The sequence below is a fragment of the Felis catus genome, chromosome C2 (assembly GCF_018350175.1).
Source record: "Felis catus isolate Fca126 chromosome C2, F.catus_Fca126_mat1.0, whole genome shotgun sequence".
Lineage (NCBI taxonomy): Eukaryota > Metazoa > Chordata > Mammalia > Carnivora > Felidae > Felis > Felis catus.
The window spans coordinates 79,109,797-79,128,331 of NC_058376.1; the positions used below are offsets into that span (position 1 = coordinate 79,109,797).

The window sequence follows — 18,535 nt, forward strand, 5'->3', positions numbered from 1 at the left end:
CTTCAAGGAATCCTTATTCTGTAGACGGAGCGCTTCCTCTCAAACACAGATTTCATCACATTACTTTCCTGCTTAAAAGTTTTCAATGCTTAGGGGATTGTTTTGCACGCTAGCTCTTCTCCCTCTCCCTGAAAGCTACACACTCTATCAATCTCTGACACTGACTTTCTCTCATAGCCAGTGTGCCAGGCTCTCAGGTGCCATCACCATGTGAATTCTAAGGAGCTAATTCCTCAGGACCCTTTAAGTGTCACCCTGAGTGTGGTTCCTCGGTGAGCTCTGCTGAATCCTCCGGCAGAGTGAGCACTGATTACTGCTCTCCTAACCATATCACACTTGCACGTGTCTGTCTTCACGGTGTCAGGGACTCTACCCTTGTACTCACTACTGCTTCCCCAGTGGCTTTTGCATATCATAGCCAATAGTGGGCATTTGACAAACATTTGAATAAATGAATGACTGAATGAATTTGGACTCCAAGAAGAATTCATTTCCTTGTCAGATTATAACCCAACGTGCAAAATACGAGCTACCTCGTTTCTCTTATTACTTGACAATCAAGAAACGCTGTCATGCATTTAATGCATGCTTAATTACAGTAATCTCATTAGTTTTTCCCTTTCTCTAAATAGTTCAATGGCTTTACTTTTTGAATTGATTAATACTACTATCTTTCAAAGAAGCGTCGAAATGCTTACTTTCATTTTGATGGTTATACTGTATATGCAAATTCTACTGGATGCTGGCTCTAATCTCTTACAGATATAGTTAAGGGCCAAATTTTAAATAAAATTACTGCAAAAGAAAAGAGACGAATGCATATTAGAATAATCTTTAACAACATGTACCTCAACGAAATGCATTTGAACTACCAAGTAATCACAATGCCCCAATCTCTAGAAATTTAATTAATCAAAGTTATTTATTCAATTAAAAAAATTGAAATTCTGCTGTGTGTTGGTTACTGAGCTAGTTGCTAAAACCACAAACAGACAAAGGAAGTCAGAGTCACTGCACTCAGAGAATTCTTAATTAGATTTTTTGGACAAAACAGGGGAGTGGTAAGTAAAAGCGTTTCTACTAATAAAGAAAATTTTCTAAGGTAAGAGAAGGAGAATGTATTCAAAAGCGAAAGTCCTACATAAAAGCAATTGTATAAAACTCAGAGCCCCTTCATATATTTTGATTCCAGCTAGTACAGTGACATGGAAAAACGCCTACGATGGCAAATGAAAATATAAATGCTAAATGACAAACACAGAATGTGAAATCAATCATATACGCAATACAGTTGAAGCTGTAGGAAATGTTATTTCCATATGGACAAAGAACAGATAAACCATGGAACGGGATATGGTTGATTTGTCAGAAAGGATTCTGAGCGTTTCAACTTAAATTTTACTTTCGTGACACTTATGTACAGTTATGGGAACAAGACTTGATGAAGTATTTTCCTTTACGGTTGTCAACTTTGTATATCCTTGTGGCAGGAAAACAAATTCAAATATTCATTGATATCAAAAAATGCGTAAAAATGGCAAACACTTAATGTTACCTGTCCTTTGTGTAAACAGTTTGAACACTATTTATACTTAATCCTCACAGGCACCCTTGAGACAGAAACTATTATTATCCCTATTTTCAAGATGAAGATACTGAAACACAGAGAAATTAAGTAACTGCCAAGATTATACACACACCTAGCAGGTGGCAGATGTGGGATTCAAACCCAGGTAGCCAGGCTCCCTCGTTTTGGGTTTTAAAAACCGGTTTGTTTCTCTCCAGCAAAGTAAGGGTGAACTAGACCACATGTCGAAAAAGCAAACAAAAAAGAAAAAAAAAGAGGCCTTTCCACTCTATCTATGGTTTTCCCAAATTTAAGAGTCATGAGATCTAGATGTGGGAACAGACACATTTCTCTCCTAGAAGAAAAATAACAGAGTAAAGGAGACAACAGATACTCAGGGCTGGGATCTGGGAGAAAACAGAAAGAGGTAGACTGTGTTAAATTGGAGGGTCCATACTCTGTCTAAATGCCTGCTGCTACACCGTGCCAGCTAATTGCTGCCCTGTGAAGTATGGATCCAATGTTTCTCTTCTGACTTTACGGTCATTTTTCTTTGCAAACACTGGAAAGCCACAGGAAGGATTTCTGCAGGACAAATGTGGCACATGAGGTGCATTTTCAACTCCCATTCTAACTTAAGGACGCTGGCAAATAGAAATACCATGATGAATGAAATTGAAGGGTCCCATGTTGGAATTCAGGGGACAAAAACTTCCGGCTTCACCACTGTGTAGTTGGGTAACAATGAAAAAGGAACATTACTTCTCTAGATTGACTTCTCATCTGAACAAAGAAGAAGACTTAAGACTGCTGTTATTTTTCTCTTTTCGTTTTAAATGAGGAGTGCATCTTCTTCTTGAAATAAAACTCTTTCTTTAACCCAGACAAAAGATGAGCTTCACTGGATGATGCTCAGGGTTGACGGGAGCCCACCCACTTGTTCCTCTAATACTATTTCTCTACAAAAGATATAATGACATTCAAAATCCAGCGATTCCAAGAGTAAATTCTGAATGTTTAAAATTAGTTTTAATGGCCAACAAGAGCCTGATCTCATCACTAAGGATTCACACCAGGAAGGTACTTAATAAATAACGGCTGGATAAATGAATAGCTAGACTTGGCTTCTAAGTTTGTACAGTGAGAAAAAAATGCAAACACAGATCACCTATGTCAGTTATAATGCCATTCATTCTCATATTTGCTACTGTTATTTTGATTGATTGATTTTTAAATAAGTTCTACGCCCAACGTGGGTCTTGAATTCATGACAAGAATCACATTCTCTACCGACTGAACCAGCCAGGTGCCAGAGAATTCAGGATTAGTACCTAGAGCAGATCCATTTCTCACTCATTCAGGCCATATTATCCACTTGATAGATGACCCCATGAGCTAGAAAACAACCTAGCAGAACAAGAGTAGAATACACGATCATAATACTGTACATTAAGAGAAGTACTTCTCAAATCTGGCTACACAGCAGGACCACTGGGGGCTTTTTAATACAAGTTATCTTTCATTAGGCCTTTCTAATTAATAATTATTATCTTAGATCCACCCAGAGATTGAAATCTGTAAATTAAAGAGAGGGCCACATGATTTTTTGGTGAATCCAGAATTCACAACTACCTTCTTAGGTAGTGTTGTTAAAGCAGAATAGTGAGGTATCTGTGGAGTTGGGGGATAGAAATAATGCAAAGGGTCACCCCAATTATCTTCAAAGGACAATGTTTTTGTGAGTTAGACTTAGGGAGCAATGCGGTGTTTGTTGGGTTCTATAAACTCTTCATGAGCAATATGTGTCTGGGTGAACTTGGTGATACGTATCGTAAGTCCTAATAAAGTCCATACCTTTCGTTTCTAGGAATTTAACCTAAGGAAATTACCACAAGATAGCATAACCGTTTGGTTTCTAAAAACGGTCATGGTCATATAATATATAAAAACGAAAGGTTATAAGGTTATAAGCAATTTAAATAATCGATACATGGGAGCCGGTGAAATCAATGATGGTGCATTCATATAATGGAATACTATTCCACAATTAAAAACTATACCATTAAATGTTTAAAAACATTTAACATTATCAGCAATCCACCAATCCCACTCCTGGCATACACCCCACAACGAACTGAGAGCAGGGACTCTCATGAGTATCTGCACACTCGTTCATAGCAGCATCGTTCGCGATAGCTAAAATGTGGCAGCAACCCACGTGTCCACTGACAGGTCAGTACATAAACAAAATGTGGTCTACCCATACAGTATTATGTTACTCAGGCTAAAATGAGAAAGCAATTCTGACACAAGGATCAACCTTAAAACACGGTGCTGGGATGAAATACGCCAGTTACCAAAGGACACGTACTATACGATTCCAATGACCTCCGGTGTCTAGAGTTGTCAAATTCACAAAGACAGAAAGTACAATGTGGTCACCCAGAAGGGAGGGGGGAGGGAGGAATGGGGACTAATTAGCGAATGGGTATAGAGTCTCAGTCTGGGAAGATAACAAGTTCTGGAGATGGATGGTGGTAATGGTTGCACAACAATGTTAATGCACTCAATGCATTCTTAGAAATGGATAAGATGGCAGGTTTGGTCATCTACTTTACCATAACAGTAAAAGAGAAAAAGAACAAGAAAGGAATAACAATAAAAAGTCAATAACCTTATACATTTAAAAAATCAGGTTTGGTGACGTTTTGTATCTGTTAATCCATATTTGCACCTATCTAGAACTCTCACACATGCATACTTACTTACATGGCTAGAAAGATCTAGTCTCAAAATGGTAACAGTGGATATTTTAAGGAGGTGATGTTTGGTGTTCTGTATACTTTTTTCTATTTTCCAAAGTGCCTAACACAATCACATACTACTTTTTTTTTTTTAAATCAGAGTATATGTGTGTGTGTATTAAATACTACATATGAAAACTATACATTTTTTAAAGAAACTGACACACCAAAAACTATCGTAGTGTCCCAACTTGCATGTGTGAGTGTGTGTGCATAAAGAAGAAAAAGGAACATCGAAGAACCTTGCAAATGGTTTATAAATATTCTTAAGAGGTGAAAAATTACATTAGCAGATGCAATTAACAGAAACTTGTGTTTCCATCTTCATAGTTTTTCTGTATTTTCCACATTAAAGAAAAAAGATGCCTCATAAATGGTAGCTGAGAACTGGTGAATGGTTAAAATGATCTCAAAAGATTACTTTTGGAATTAAAATCGCAGGATTTTAATTAGTGTCACCGAGTTCAAAACATTACTGCCGATACAGAGACATGACTAATACACTAATCCTCAGCTGTTGTGCACCTAAACCACACACGCACGCACACACACACACACACACACACGCACGCGAGCGCGCGCACCCCTTACAAGTCTCGCAAAGAGTTCCTGTCAGAGAGAAGCAGAAATAAATCTCTTCCTTCTGTGCATCATATCAAACTTGTTCACTTCACAGTGCACCATTCCACAGACGTGAACTACAGCTAGAGAGGGGCTACTCTTAAGAGCTTCAGAGGTGCTTTAGACACAGCAGCTTTAGTTTGGGTCTGGTGTGCACTCCAGAGCAGTTTTTGCCTTAGAAGCTTTTCCGTGTAATTAATTCTTACCACACTTCTGACTGGGTATAAGTGACTTTGAGGACAAGTGGCTCCCCAGATTACTGAAGACACCAATGCTGGCAGGTCAGCTTGTTTTCCCGGAAATAAAATCAAGTCCATTGGCAGCATGAAGATACCGCCTTGGGAACCATCATTTCTGAGTTCCTAACTATCACACGGGGAAGCGGTGACCCCACGGAGGCCCTGCACTCATGTCATAAAACTATCATGTCATCATATTAACACCAAGAAAGCCAGCATTTCAAGGAGAGTAACCCCCACCCACCCCTACACTGCCCTGCAAATAGCTGTCAAATAAGATGTGGTATGTCATCACTTTTGAACTTGAGAGGTCTTTGAGGCTGCGGTTTATGTAATACCCATACAGTACAGTACACTTAGTCCCTAGCATGCATGTGGCTGGCCCTGGATAAAATGCCATTGTGATGAGGGTTAATTCAATCCGAGCGTGTTCAATAATCTAGGAACAAAGTGACGGGAGAGCCTATTTCAATAGCAAATGATCTCATACACGGAATCATGCCCTTCAAGGGCCTGTGCACTTTTGTCCAATCAGGCCAGGGGTCAGGTGAAAAGTACCAAGCGGTGAGCTAATTATCCCAGAAACAACAAAACACGGTCTCAGTGACAGTATGACAGCACAGGTGTATTTTTACATGGCCGGTAGCACTGGAAGTTGGAATAATTCTTTTGGTGGGTAAACCGGCAATCAAGAGCCATTAAAATGCCCGTAACTTATGTTTAATTGCTTATTTACAAACTATTAGAGGGTGGTTGAAGAAATCATGGTGCACGGATCCGATGGGATGTTAGCAGCTCGCAAGCAAGGAACACATATTCAAATAAGTCTATAAGGAAAAGCCTATGTGGGGCGCCTGGGTGGCTCGGTTGGTTAAGCTTCTGACTTGAGCTCAGAGGGTTACGATCTCCCAGTTCATGAGTTCGAGCCCGATGTCAGGCTCTGCAGAGCCTGGAGCCTGCTTCCCATTCTGTCTCCCTCTCTCTTGGCCCCTCCCCTTCTTGCAGTGTCTCTCTCTCTCTCTCTCCTTCTCTCTCTCAAAAATAAATAAACATTAAAAAAATTTTAATTAAAAAAAATAAAAGCATATGTATACTGCATATGTATATTGACAGAAAATTTGTAAATCAGTACTATGCTAAGGTTAGTAGGTTATCTTTAAGATGCATGGTCATGTGATTGGATGTTACAAATACAGCCATATAATTCTTTCTCTCCTTGGTATAGCAAAGGTTTTTGGTTCTAACTCCTAATTACCTGTACCCTTTCCAGTCCTCACTACCCTAGTTCAGTCCACTATCATTGCCGCCTTAATTCACTGCAATTTATATACCGAATACATGGGCACATATGCTTATATATAAATTTATTTTTATTTTTTTAAAGTTCATTTATTTTTGAGAGAGAGAGAGCATGTGGGAGGGGCAGAGAGAGTCCGCAATGCAGCACAGAGCCTGACCTGGGGCTCGAACTCACAAACTGGGAGATCATGACCTGAGCCTAAATCAAAAGTCCTATGCTTAACTGACTGAGCCACCCAGGCGCCCCTGAATTTTTTTTTAAACTGACCTCTTATCGTCCTGTAGTACATCCTCTATGCTGCAACCAGAATATTTCAAAAATCCAAATAAGATCATCCCCTTCCTTTATTGAAATCTCTTGAAGGTCCCCACTGCTCTTAGAAGGAAGTTCAAATTCCTTCCTGAAAGAGCCACCACTTAGCTTCCTTGTCTCCTCCCTTCCCTCCCCTGGGACTGGACGCTCCAGCTATCCTGTGGATACCTACCCTGAACATTTTCCACTAGCTCCCACTTCTCAACTCTTTTTTTTTTTTTAAGTTTATTTATTTTTGAGACAGAGAGAGACAGAGCATGAACGGGGGAGGGTCAGAGAGAGGGAGACACAGAATCTGAAGCAGGCTCCAGGCTCTGAGCTGTCAGCACAGAGCCTGACGCAGGGCTCGAACTCACGGACCGCGAGATCATGGCCTGAGCCGAAGTCGGACGCCCAACCGACTGAGCCACCCAGGCGCCCCTTTTTAATTTTTTTTTCCACTTCTCAACTCTTAATGAGTATTCATCCTTCAGGTTTTAAATGAATGACACTTCTTCGGAAGAGGCAGTCTTGAGCCTCTAAGTCTAGGTGAAGTTGTCTATCACTCGTGTCCCTTTAAGAGATTGAACTTCTCAAATGATAACCCTTGTCCATTGTTTCCAATTCCTTCCGTAACCTTCTCGTCTCCCCAAGCATCCTACAGGTGAGAACCTGTCACTCTCATTCAACACAATGCCTTTAGCAACTAACAAGCCGATGCTCCATAAGTGTCTGTTCAGTAAATGAAAGTTATTTCCATAGTGCACTATGGACAAATGCTGTAAAAGAGTAAGATATATTTAATAAAATGAGACAATAATGGCAGTAGTTGGTTAAATTATAACCGTCCCACTCTTTTTTCATCCCCTGCCAGTTTTGTAAAGTAAAAAGCTTTACTTAGATGAAAAGCTACACCATAGTTATTTAAGTATGATGGAGGGTTGTGGAATTCAATGTAACTAAAAAAATATTTGGGGGCACCTGGTTGCTCAGTTGGTTAAGTATCCGACTCTTGATTTAGGCTCAAGTCGTGATATCAAAGTTTGTGAGCTCTAATCCTGCATCGGGCTCTGCACTGCGGGTGTGGAGCCTGCTTGGGATTCTCCCTTCCTCTCTCTCTGCCTCTCCCCCGTGCTCCCTCTTCCTCTAAAAATAAATAAACTTTAAAAGATATTCTTAGTTTATATGTTTTAGGATTGTTAGCTATAGGTAACAGGAAATGTGGTGAGCATGATTTAGTAGTGTTCAGTTATAATCAACTACTATAATAGACCCAACGATTCCAGCCTATTAGTGCTTCTCAGAAGCCATTAAGGACAAAAAGATGAATATAAGGGCAGGATCTCTTGTCTCAGGAAACCTCAAGTCCTGTAGGGGTTTCTCATTGCTAAAATTTGCATGTCAGTGGTAGAATTTAAAATGTGACCACTTTTAGGGGCGCCTGGGTGGCACAGTCGGTTAAGCGTCCGACTTCAGCCAGGTCACGATCTCGAGGTCCGTGAGTTCGAGCCCCGTGTCAGGCTCTGGGCTGATGGCTAGGAGCCTGGAGCCTGTTTCCGATTCTGTGTCTCCCTCTCTCTCTGCCCCTCCCCCGTTCATGCTCTGTCTCTCTCTGTCCCAAAAATAAATAAAAACGTTGAAAAAAAAATAAATAAATAAAATGTGACCACTTTTGAGACACAGTCTGAAAAGAGTTATCTGGGGCAGATGTAAGCACAAAGAAATATTTGAGAAAGAAGAAATAAGGTTGATTTATTTACGCATTATTATCCACTATGCTTTACAGAATCATGGAGTATTACAGCTTGAAGGAATTTGAAGGTCGCAAATTTCTACCTTCTCCTTAAGGGAACAAGGCTTAGGAAAGATTCACCCAGAGTGACGAGGCCTTGAAAGGGTCAGAATTAGAACCCAGTTTTCCAGGCTGTAACACCAGTGTTCCTGACATCACACCAGAATGACCAGACTTAGTAATAAATAAGCCTATAAAAAGGCAACAGACCCAGTTTCGTTTTCCAACAAAAGCGAACCCCAGCGTATAGACACCCGGCCGCATCGCATGGAAATCACCAACAAGGCTCAATGGGGACAAGCTGGGTTGCTGTGTTTTCATACAGGAGTTTCCAAAATAGTAGTGGAATTCAGTAAGGGAAGCCACCAGTGTGAGCAAGTGGCTATATTTGCTACAGTGGAAACAAACAGACCTTCGTTCACATATTTCCAAAGGAATCTGGGTGACCGAAAGCAAAGTAAAAAAGGAATAGGTGCTGTGTTACAGTCCTTAGGGAACTCTGTGAGCAAAATTTGCTAAGACCTATTGAATATTTCAAATAAAAGATCAAAAGGACACCATATTCACAGCACATTAGGCTCATAGCAGAGTCACTCGATGCGTGCTTATTTTTTTTTTCTTTCCTTTTGCAGAAAGCATGCTCGCTTTTAAATGATCACTGTATCACTGGGCTTTGGATGTACATCATTCACATTATATAGTGTATCGGAAAATAAAGTTTCTCTTCCGACACATTTGTTCTCAGAAATGGAGACTGTCCACTTATTGTAGATGGACAAAGGGGCTGAATCACAGAAGGGTATAATTTCTAAGGAGAGAGCACTTCGCCACAGAGTAGGAGGAAGGGTAGAAAATGTTTTCATAAAAAGCGACTATTAGGGACAAATAAGGGCTCTATTCACCAAACCTGTACATATCCCTTTATCCTTGTAAAACAAGCTATGAAAGCACATAATGACTAACTGCGGCAAAATTACTCACATCCTAACTTTGCATAATCGCTAAAATGGTTCTGGTTTTTTAACCCTCCTCCTTCAACAATTCTGCACTCTTAAAAAAAAGTTTTTTTTTTCAACCACAGCACAAATGGTTATAGCAAACGAGTGTACCAGGCACATCTGCTGTTCCAGAAAGAATCCACTCTCCTGTGCCAAATCCACGTCTATCGGAAGAAATAAAAATAAATTGCGAGCAGGTTCAGCAAATGCCCAGATAAATCCTGCAATGACCACATGGAGTAGATGCATTTCTGGTAGCTGGTGATGCCTGAAAAGGGTGAGGCAACAGAGGAGCAATCTGGAAGCAAAGGTTGCTCGCCCATCAGTCTTTGTCACTCCCTCCCGGAGCGCGGAGCGGAGGTAGCTCCTTTCCCATTCTCTCCGGGCGACTATTGAGATTATCGTTTATAACCTCAGAGGTGGTAGGCAATGGGCAGAGTGTTTGGCAAAATGCGAACAGTCATCTCAAAAATAACAATGACAAGAGCAATGACAGTCCTAGTTTGAATGGTCCCCCAAATCATTCCTTGCTATTTTGCCCATTTATATTTTGGAAAGCTTTGCTGATAGAGTCTATTTGCGATTTTAGATCCTGCAGTGAAGTAAACGGGCTAGAATTTGGAGTAATCAAGAATTTATGTTTCCTCTTTTCCAGACAGCCACCGCCAACTGGAAATCTGAGCATGGCTTGTGGGAGAGATCACCATGACTTTGGCCCTGGTACCTGGTGACTGAGCTCTATGGAACAGCAAAGAGATGGTGACTAGGCCAAGAGCAAGGTATCCACACCACTTCTGATACCCTTTATCAGCTGAGATGCAAATGGCTAACAGAGCTCAATCGTTCTGGACAATCTCTTCTTCCAGAAGAACCTCCTTCCGATGGTAAAATGAAGAGTAATTTTATCCTGTTGTTGTTGTTGTTTGTTTTTGTTTTTAGAATTGCAAAATATGAAACAATAAGAAATTCCAGGACAAACATTCTCAGGGACCCAATTTCCCAATTTTAATTTGGGCCAAGGTCTGAAAGTCCTGGGCCAAACAAATGTGCTTCTGTTGGTCTCAATTTCCTCTTTATAAGCAAGGGGATATGACTGGGAATTTTTAAACATCCCTGGTAGCAGGGCTGACTGGGTGGCTCAGTTGGTTAAGTGTCCAACTTCGGCTCAGGTTACAGTCTCATGGTTCCTGAGTTCAAGCCCCAAGTCAGACTCTGTACTGACAGCTCGGAGACTGGAACTTGCTTCAGATTCTGTGTCTGCCATTCTCTCTGTCTCTCTCCCTCTTGCACTCTCTCTCTGTCACTCTCTCAAAAATAAATAAACATTAAAAAAATTAAAAAAAAACCCACATTTCTGGTAGCTTAAAACATCTAAGAAACACCTTTGATTTCAGACAAAGTCTGATACCCGAGGTCCTTTGGAATGGTATATAAACTAAGATCCTTCTCATTCTGACACTATTTTCGATTCATTTTTGTTAATCTCAAGATCTATATATGCTGCAGAATGTTATTTATGTTATATCTGGTATTTACATAAAAATAACAGGTTATAAACTTTTACATATAGCATGATTAAAATCCAATATCTAATTGAGAAAAAAAACCTGAATTGCTATAGTTATTAGAAATATAGATATTTTGCTCTTTTTTCTTCCTTCATTTTATGAAAGCATTATATTTGCATTTAAAATGAAATAGCTTTATTTACAGAGAAAAACAATGATATCTCCAAACATCTTTTCCTTTCAAAGAACACACTGCATCATCCCAAACCACCCTAAAGCAAAGAAATATGATATCAGTTGCCTTACATACATGACTTTGGAATTTCTTTTTGAAAAATGGTGTCATTCATGGAGTCATTGACCATTAACTGACCACCTTCTAAATACCAGAAATTTTGCCAACTTCTTGGGTAACAAGTTATGGTTCCTAGCCTCAATGAATTCAACTATACTTGGGTGAAACAGGAAGAAAACCAGTGGAAACTTCTCAGATTCCCAGAAGTCTGACAAACTCTACTTGGAATATAGTGTTCTACAGCAACCCATTCATTTTTTTAAACATAGAACTGAGTTCCAGCCAGACAAAGAACACTGGTTTGAAAAGGTCTAGAAGCAGGGTTCCCCTCTCTGCTCTAACTACTGGATGACATTACGTAAGCTCCTGTCTTTTCTGTTGCTCAGCTCCTTCACCTTCAAGGTGCTGGCTAAAAAGGCTTTTTTTACATTTCCCACGGGCAGCTGAATTCAAACATCTTCCTCTGGCCTGCTATTTCCTATCTCCCTTGTATCTCAGATGAATGTCATCACCTAGGTAATTCTTGTTGCACTCTCAAGTTAGAGAACTGTTGTTCTAAACTACATAAACTCAAGAACAGGAACCATGTTCTAATATTCATTATTCATCCTTTCATTTAGAATATGGTAGCACAAAGATTAAGCTACAATAGGCTATCAAAACATCATTGAGGAATGAATGCATTAATGAATGACTATATTCAAGTATGAGGTTATCCCCCATTTCCTTAATTTTCTTTATTTAGTCTCTGCCTGTGTGAGCCCTTGTGGATTCTGGGATGATTGGCATTATAGAAATATAAAGAACATGATAAGCAGCTTCAACAATATCATTATTTGGTGAGAATGGAGGAAATCGCATTTAAAAAAAATGAAAAAACAAAACAAAACAAAACAAAACACCAATGATCTCAGGCATCAAAGGTGCAATCTATGGGGCTAGTCATTTTATTTCTAGATTTCTTCACTCAATACCCTCAGCAGTTAAAAAACAAGACAAAACAAAAAGGCAGCAAAACGTACAATTTCCCAGGGGCACCATTCATAGATGGTACACAACAGAACTACTCAAGAAGATATTTTACTATTATAAACAGACAGTTCAGTTTTGTATTTATTCTGTTGTCGCTCCATGATTTTTTTTAATATGAAATTTATTGTCAAATTGGTTTCCATACAACACCCTGTGCTCATCCCAACAGGTGCCCTCCTCAATGCCCTTGATTTTTTTTTAATGATGGCTCAATAACATATTCAACGTTCCTCAGAGCTGTGAATGACAGTGCTGGGCAAACTCTCATGTTAAGAGGCAGTTTCTTCATTAATATAGTAATACTCATAGAAAATACAGAAGATATGAACAAGATTAATAAAGAAAATGGAGGGGCGCCTGGGTGGCTCAGCCGGTTAAGCGTCCGACTTCAGCTCAGGTCATGATCTCGTGGTCCGTGAGTTAGAGCCCCGCATCAGGCTCTGTGCTGACAGCTCAGAGCCTGGAGCCTGTTTCAGATTCTGTGTCTCCCTCTTTCTCTGACCCTACCCCGTTCATGCTCTGTCTCTCTCTGTCTCAAAAATAAATAAATGTTAAAAAAAAAATTAAAAAAAAATAATAAAGAAAATGGAGGGGCGCCTGGGTGTCTCAGTCAGTTGAGCAGCCAACTTTGGCTCAGGTCATGATCCTGCAGTTCGTGAGTTCCAGCCCCATGTGGGGCTCTGTGCTGACAGCTCAGAGCCTGGGGCCTGCTTCAGATTCTGTGTTTCCCTTTCTCTCTGCCCCTACCCTGCTTGCCTACTCTCTCTCTCTCTCTCTCTCTCTCTCTCCCTCTCTCTCTCAAAAGTAATAAATAAACATTAAAAACTTAAAATAAAGAACGAGAGAAAATGGAAATATCCATAATTAAAATCCCAGTGATAAGAATTTGAACTTGGTAAATTTTTCTTTGTATTTACATGTACAATTTGTATGTGTGTGTATACCTGTGCATATGTATACTAGTACGAGTATTGGTGTTTAACTGTGAACCTTGTTTATATGCAATTTTGTATCTCATCTTTTAAATTTAACATATCATATAGAAGTAACAAATTTAAAAACTCTTCCAAAAAGCTGTTTATGGTGTGGTAACCAAGTGGTCAATCCGCCTCAACAGATGGGAACGCTCAAAGGTGATAACCCACTACTCAGTATACATATTTAATTTCAAAACCCAGACCGGGATGTGAGGCATTAAGATTTCCCTACTGTTTTGAGTTGTGCTACAGTCTCTTCACAAAGTAGTTTTATTTCTGATATCAACAATGTGAGGGCATGCAGTTGTATATGAAGATACCCGGCATGCACTTCTAACAAAATGTCAACTCCCCACCTACTCACTTCTCATGAAGATCAGATATCTTTCAATCAGCCAAGCTATAGGCATGCAATTCAGACCCATGCCTCTGGGCCAATCACATCATGCCAATGATAAACCCTCTGATACTGAATTGCAAAAGCCTTGTTGTGTCAAGACATTTGATATTTGTAATGGGGCATCTAAAAACATTCGTTTATTATTGTTGTTACTGCCATTATTACCATCATTATTATCACCACATTCCTTCTATCTACTCTGTAATATGTAGATTGTTCAGAAGCCAAATGTAGAATGGTAGGACCAGGGCTGTGCTGAAGAAATATTAATCTGGAAGCCATATGGTTATGATGGGCATAAAGGCAGCCAGACAAGAAGCCAGTGCCACAATCCAGGGAAGAAAAGATGAGGCCCTGATGAGGGCTAGAGTTTGAAGGAAAAGGCTCCTACAGCATTCTAGAGAGTGTGTATGTGTACAGATTGTCCCAGAATAGTTCTGGCTAGCAATTTTTCCTTTGTACAATGATATTTCCAAATATGAATAAGGAATGGAGCCAATGCGCTCCTGTGGTGTGGCCAGTTTAGTGGAAACCCAGCAAATACGCTGGAAACAATAACTGTTAAGACAAATACTAAATGGGGGTGTCAGAACAAAGAGAAACAGAATCATGGGGGAGGGCTGCTACAACTGAAGGCCTCAATTCCAGCACTCGGAATTAAATGGCATTATTCACACTTAGACACTACGGCCCCTTTCAGGAAGAGGGTGATTTGTTGCTTTTGGGAAATCCAAGTAGCCCAGCAGTCACGCATAGGTTGTACAGAGGGGTAGATAATTTTGTGGGGGTAAGTACCATGGATGTGTCCAAGTGACCTAAATGATTTTACTTCTAGCCAAAATTCAAAGATAAATCTTGCCTCAGATTCTGAAAGTTCTCATCTGGCCACGGACATCCCTAAATGAACCCTCAGGGAGAAGGGAGAAAGGAGCATTAACAACACCCGCCAAGTCATACTTCATCTCATACACTTATCGGGCTTTGTCTAAACAGTTTAACTACACCTGGGATTCAGAATTAGAAAAGAACTACCAATTTAGCTTTGTCAAACAAAGCGCTAAACTGGCCATTTTCAGTGGTGCCCACAAGTTGAAGGCCTTAGAGGTCATGGGCCATCCAACGGCACTCAGTCATGGGGTCTAGGAACACTGGGTCTGAATTCACACATGTAGCCTGGGTCAAAGCTGCCCAAGCTCCTGACCACTCCCTAGGATTCCCCAGTCAGAGGCTAGGCATCAGTTAACCATCCATTTCATTGCTTGCACTGTGCTTTGTCCTTGGATGAAGGGTAAAGAGAAATACTTGTTTCGTAATACCTTATCTATCTCAAAAATGAAAAGAATTATTTGCCCTAAGAAATATGGCACACAGCGTAGATTAACCTTAGGTGTCATCTATGCAAATAAGCAGCTGCTGTAAAGACAGAACCTAACCTCAAATACTGTTATGGAACAAACCCTACGTTTGGTCAGCTTCGATCACTTACCCAGATCTGTGATATTGTAATCGCCCCCTTAGAATAAATGAACTATTATTCCACATTGAAGAACCACTCTGGCTATTTAAGTCCATGTACACGAGTGCCATGTGGGGCAACAGAAAAGAAGCAGACATGCCCAGCGCACTGCAAAACCCAACAAAACAGTGACAACAAAGCAAAAACAAACTCTGGCAAAAATCCTGCAAACAATAATAGCAAACCTCACGTTTTGAACAGAGCTATACAAACTATACGTTTCCTGTCTTTAAATCAAAATTTGTTTTTAAATAAAGTCTACAGTCTTCACAAAGTCCAATAATAAAATAGCCAATAGAATTGGTGAAACATTCATGTTTTATGATCTTAAGCTTTGTTTTTAAAATACGGTCAAGTAGCTTCAATGTATAAACATTAAATTATTTGGAGCCTCACAAGTTTTCAGCAGTAAAGTAATAATGCTGTGTAACTTTCATCGTGGAGTAGAGAGTATTAAAACTTTATTTCAGGGTATAATAATTTTAAAGAAATAACTACATTAGAGTTTTCAAAATGTAATTGTTGTTTTATAACCCACATGAATGGGACAAAAAAAAAACCCAACAACAACAACGTATAGGCACTGAGAGTTTGTGTACAATTTTCATAAATATATTGTGATGTGCACAAACCGTATGTAAATATTGCATTTATCTATCCATTGATAAAGGATGCCTTTCAAATGATAGAAGTAACAGATCTGCTTTCATTTTCCTTTAAATAAGAAATTAGCCATTCTTTTGCAAAAGTATTGAGAGCTAATTGCGGGAAGGAAACACAAGAGGAACTTACATATTGCTTAAATGGACTAAATGTATTTTTGTTCCTCCTAATTTTCTGACCTTTGCCAATGCCCAGAACTGATGGGATTAATGCAACAGTAAGCACATCATGTACATTCAAAAGTGTCTGAAATGAGATACATGTAAAGACAAGCACTCCTCACTAATTAAATAAGCACAGCAGATGACAAGGCACTGGGCTCTTTGGAGCAGGGAGAAATTTATTCCATAAGCTCCCTGGATTCAAGGAGTTCACAAAGCAAAGAAGACGAAGTAACACTAGTTAAGTGTCTATAACATAATCATTGAGAATGCTAGGCAACGCAAGAGCAGTGATTAAATTTCAGATGGGTTATTCCCAAAGTGGCAAGCAGAGAGTGGCTTTCCGAGTGCTGTCTTCTTCCGGGGGACAGAATTAGAACACAAAGATGGCTTCCTGTTGAGGGCGAGGGTAGGCCTTCATTGTAAGAGGAGGGTAGATAGATTCTTTCAGGCAAATGAAGTGAGCAGAGACCCAGACAAAAGGAGAGGGCCGGGAGGGAGAACAATCAAGTTTTTCAGGAATTTAGTAATAGTTGACACATTCTATGTGCTAGGCCTCATCTAAGCGCTTTCCATAGAACTGAGGAAGGGCCTCTCATTGTTCCCATTTTACAGATGAGGAAACTGAGGCCCAGGTCTAGGTGAGATGAAGTAACTTTCGCAACGTCACAGCATCATCTCATGTTGGTACCTGAATCTAGGCTTCGTGGTTCTAAAGTTATTCTATTGGCCTCTTCTATACGAAAAGCAAACACCTAAATCAAGGCTGTAAAATTAGATCAGGATAGATTGTGAAGGGTAACATCTGCTTTTCATTTTTGTTGACAACTAATCTGATATAATTAAAGGACAAATATTAAGGTAAAGAAGGGCAGGGGAAGAACACTGAATGCTGAGAAAACACACACACACACACACACACACACACACACACACACTGCAAGGAGAACAATTACTCTCTGAAGAGAATGACTCTTGTTTCATTAAGCGTAAGGACATACACAGCTCTGATGCAAATCACATCTGTTTAGCTGAGGGTGACATTTTCAAACAGTCTTGAAAAAGGCAGCTTACGAAACATTATTAAAGCCCTATTGTCATAGCTATATACACAGTATTCTGTATCCACATGTGATCTCAGTTTAAAAGATAATATTATTTTCAAATATCAAAGTTTTTTCCCTATGCGTGGTGCCATTTACAATTCTTTCTTCACAGAACAACCAGGGGAATTTAATTATCATGTTAACACGTCGCAAAACTTAAAACCACACCAACTGTGGCCACCGAACGAGAAGCAAGACCCCCCCCATTCATTAGGAACCATCATGGTTCAAGGTACTATACACTTGAAATTAACATGTTTTGGTATTTTTTGGTACTGCTTGGGTTTTTAGAAGGAGAGGAAGGAGGGAGCATGAAGAAAGTAAGTTATCCCCTAAAACCTCTTAAACAGTGAGCCTACTGAAAAGCAAGAAATCTATCTTATTTTATTAAATTTTTTTCAACGTTTATTTATTTTTGGGACAGAGACAGAGCATGAACGGGGGAGGGGCAGAGAGAGAGGGAGACACAGAATCGGAAACAGGCTCCAGGCTCTGATCCATCAGCCCAGAGCCCGACGCGGGGCTCGAACCCACGGACCGTGAGATCATGACCTGGCTGAAGTCGGACGCTTAACCGACTGCGCCACCCAGGCGCCCTGAAATCTATCTTATTTTAAAGGAAACAAATACTAGATCCTACAAGATTCCTCACTAATTTAAACTCTTGAGTGCATTGCATCAGATATTCAGGCCATCAATCTCTTAATCTAAATTCAAAATCCAACAGACACAAAGCACATAACCACTTTAGGAAAGGCTGTTTCAAAACACACTGCCTTTTTATTAGCTTATTATACAAAAATTATGGTAATTTCTTAATAAAGTTATGGAAACAGGCCACATTATTAATTGTATTGCAAATATCATATTTAATTAAAGATACATTATGTTGATAGAATTTAGCATCTGGCACTCAGGCTTTGCCGACCATGTAGAGTAACAGAAAGAAAATAATCACTATAAATGCCCTCTTGTGTTCCAGTCCTCATCAGAATCAACTTCAGAACAACATTTAAGGTCCATTATATTTTGTGGAAATATCTAGGATGAGGGGAGAAATGCACCTGCGACTGTCACATATGACATCACCCAGAATTCTGCGGCCCATTTCTCTTAGGATATAAATGGCTCTTCCATAAGCATGTGTTAGTGAAATGGCCCCTGTTTTGTGGCCCTTACGCACAACCAACTGGTTCTAATTTTTAAAATGGGCGCTAATGACTTGTATTAGTTTAACACCAAGTTTTCTTGTATATACTCCCAAA

At 39.7% G+C, this 18,535-nt stretch overlaps 1 protein-coding gene and 1 long non-coding RNA gene across 12 annotated transcripts in view; one reads left to right on the top strand and one right to left on the bottom strand.

Moving 5' to 3' along the window:
• LOC101096257 (LIM domain containing preferred translocation partner in lipoma) overlaps positions 1-18,535 on the bottom strand; it is a 692,709-nt gene that overhangs the window by 274,806 nt on the left and 399,368 nt on the right. The gene's annotated exons all lie outside the window — the stretch shown is intronic.
• Positions 9,068-12,508, top strand: LOC102901680. Its single transcript, XR_441135.4, has 2 exons — positions 9,068-9,972; positions 10,268-12,508. It is a non-coding gene; the product is annotated as an uncharacterized LOC102901680 (long non-coding RNA).